At 36.4% G+C, this 3,459-nt stretch overlaps 1 protein-coding gene across 2 annotated transcripts in view; it reads left to right on the top strand.

Moving 5' to 3' along the window:
• NSF (N-ethylmaleimide sensitive factor, vesicle fusing ATPase) overlaps positions 1–3,459 on the top strand; it is a 130,353-nt gene that overhangs the window by 114,039 nt on the left and 12,855 nt on the right. The gene's annotated exons all lie outside the window — the stretch shown is intronic.

Below are 3,459 nucleotides of genomic sequence, written 5' to 3'. Positions count from 1 at the left end.
AAAAATCAAAACAAAACAATCCCACTCTGAAAAAAAAACCACAGGTATTTCTACCCCCCTCCCCCCTCACATGTACACCCCCCCAAGCCAAAAAATATTCCTGAAGTGGAAAATGACTTTATGCTGGTCAGAAATGCACCTCACTGAACCTTTTCCCCCACCCACCCCTGACAAACTACCAAAGCGTCTATTAAAATGTGCTGTGCTTTGGAGATGTCAGGAAGCATCCAATCAGATTGCACGGCCTAAGGTGAGGGATGAGCCTATAGTTCAAGGCTGTCAGTCATCCCAACATTTCTCCCCACACACACACAAACACAGCAATGTAGTGCTTGTTACGGAGAGTAATAGGCAAACCTTGAAAGAGAGTTTTCTAGTGTATTCCCTTTGCGTTTTTTCCCTGTTTTTTTTAACTCTCCATGGGATGTACAGTTTATGGTTCATCTGCCATGACATGATTAAGTTTAGAAGGTAAGGTGAGAGTAGGGAATTTCTTGAATTTCATTCGTATGCTTTCTAGGGTTCCTTATGTATTCCTCTGCCAGCTGGATGGCAAGTACCAAATGTGAATTTGCAGCCATTTAAGGTAGGCTTTTTAAAGTTAAAGAGCTAATATATGAACTGCACTATATTTCCTACCTTACATCAAGGTCTCAGTTCATGTTGAGACCTATATTTCTAAACGTTCTTTTTAAATCCTTCAGACATTTATAGGTTGAGATGCAACAAGTTGGCTTAAGAGAGATTAATTTATCCACACATGAAGAAATCATTATCTGAATAATTTGTTTCCCATGAAATGTCAAAATGTAAGCTGTTTTCTTTCTATGTTATTTTATTCTTGGGTCCTTTGACTCTGTTTAATAAATTTTTCATTCATTCTTTCATTCACATATTTAATGGAGTTGCATGATAAAATGGGTTTTAAGCATGGACTATTGACTATATTAGTATGCTTTTGGAAAGAGAAATTTGAAAACATATTGGCAAAATATTAGCAAAAACATAATTATGTCAAAAGGTCTCCTTTCTGTCCTGATTCTAGTGCTATTTGCATACCATAGTATCGTTAAATGGGGCCAGGAGAAGGAAGAGAGGATTGTTTAACTACATGCGTATTTTGTCCAATGCAGGATTAAGATTTCAATTACATACATTGAATAAATCCAGAAAAAATCATTCATGAGCTCAAAAAGATTTTGCACATTTTATTATTTTGACCTTGTGCAAGAATAATGTAAAAAACAAACAAACATAAGGAGAATTACCATCACACCACCTTTCTGGATATAGGAAGCTAATTACATCCTGAATGCTTTAATAATATGAACAAGCAGAGAAGGAATATCCTCCCTTGGACCCCTACTTCCTCCTCGATAATCTGTAGAATGGCAAGCGAATCATAGTATTTGAAATCAAATAAATATATTTCATGGCCATTAATATCAGTAAATGGAATGCAATTGATGAGGCAATATTGTGGCTCATGAGAAATAGTTCAGTATGTCACACCCTTGAGTAACAGTGACTATCTAGAGTCCTGGTCCTGTCAGCTTCGGTGCAGAGCATGAATGTATTCTCTGTCACTGCATTTCAATTATGGATTCCCTGAAGAAGCCCACCTAGCCCCATCTCGGCATGTTCGGTTTCAAGCATATAGCCTAAAGCCTCTAGAAAAGGATAGGAGATGTTTTGGATGTGATTGTTCTTTCATGGCGCTATTGAAGGACTTTCAGTCAATTCGTGTATTTAGAAACAGGCATATTGTTAATTGATTTTGCATTTTTCTTTTTAATTTCTGCTTTTCCTACATTTGTTTTTAATTGCTTTGAGAAAATGAGGCAGAAATGGTTTAAATAAATAATTGAAGGTATTCAGTTGAAAAACACAGATAATTTTTCAGCTATAAGGCAGTGAAGGTGCATAACCTGTAAAGCTGCCTTGGGAGGAGGGGATTCTATTCTCAACCAAAACTATTCTCCATCACCACTTATTTATATGTTTGGATAAAATGTGACCACTTTTCCTGCAATTTCAGACTCAGCATATTTTCCTGAAAGCCAATTTGGTACAAAGATTAAGATGCTGGATTAGTATCAAGGAGATCTGGCTCCAAATTCTCTGTCAGTTACAGAAGCTCACTAGGGACTTTTCAGCCTGACATAACTTGCAGGGTTGTTGTTGGAAAACAAAGAAAGAGGAATGATTAAATCTAATGAAAAATTGAATATAGAAAAACATAATTATGTCAAAAGGTCTCCTTTCTGTCCTGATTCTAGTGCTATTTGCATACCATAGTATCGTTAAATGGGGCCAGGAGAAGGAAGAGAGGATTGTTTAACTACATGCGTATTTTGTCCAATGCAGGATTAAGATTTCAATTACATACATTGAATAAATCCAGAAAAAATCATTCATGAGCTCAAAAAGATTTTGCACATTTTATTATTTTGACCTTGTGCAAGAATAATGTAAAAAACAAACATAAGGAGAATTACCATCACACCACCTTTCTGGATATAGGAAGCTAATTACATCCTGAATGCTTTAATAATATGAACAAGCAGAGAAGGAATATCCTCCCTTGGACCCCTACTTCCTCCTCGATAATCTGTAGAATGGCAAGCGAATCATAGTATTTGAAATCAAATAAATATATTTCATGGCCATTAATATCAGTAAATGGAATGCAATTGATGAGGCAATATTGTGGCTCATGAGAAATAGTTCAGTATGTCACACCCTTGAGTAACAGTGACTATCTAGAGTCCTGGTCCTGTCAGCTTCGGTGCAGAGCATGAATGTATTCTCTGTCACTGCATTTCAATTATGGATTCCCTGAAGAAGCCCACCTAGCCCCATCTCGGCATGTTCGGTTTCAAGCATATAGCCTAAAGCCTCTAGAAAAGGATAGGAGATGTTTTGGATGTGATTGTTCTTTCATGGCGCTATTGAAGGACTTTCAGTCAATTCGTGTATTTAGAAACAGGCATATTGTTAATTGATTTTGCATTTTTCTTTTTAATTTCTGCTTTTCCTACATTTGTTTTTAATTGCTTTGAGAAAATGAGGCAGAAATGGTTTAAGTAAATAATTGAAGGTATTCAGTTGAAAAACACAGATAATTTTTCAGCTATAAGGCAGTGAAGGTGCATAACCTGTAAAGCTGCCTTGGGAGGAGGGGATTCTATTCTCAACCAAAACTATTCTCCATCACCACTTATTTATATGTTTGGATAAAATGTGACCACTTTTCCTGCAATTTCAGACTCAGCATATTTTCCTGAAAGCCAATTTGGTACAAAGATTAAGATGCTGGATTAGTATCAAGGAGATCTGGCTCCAAATTCTCTGTCAGTTACAGAAGCTTGCTAGGGGACTTTTTCAGCCTGACATAACTTGCAGGGTTGTTGTTGGAAAACAAAGAAAGAGGGAATGATTAAATCTAATGAAAAATTG

The sequence above is a fragment of the Ahaetulla prasina genome, chromosome 4, assembly GCF_028640845.1.
Source record: "Ahaetulla prasina isolate Xishuangbanna chromosome 4, ASM2864084v1, whole genome shotgun sequence".
NCBI classification, from domain to species: domain Eukaryota; kingdom Metazoa; phylum Chordata; class Lepidosauria; order Squamata; family Colubridae; genus Ahaetulla; species Ahaetulla prasina.
Note: the sequence above shows the minus strand (reverse complement) of the source record. Positions and strands in the feature narration are given on the sequence as shown.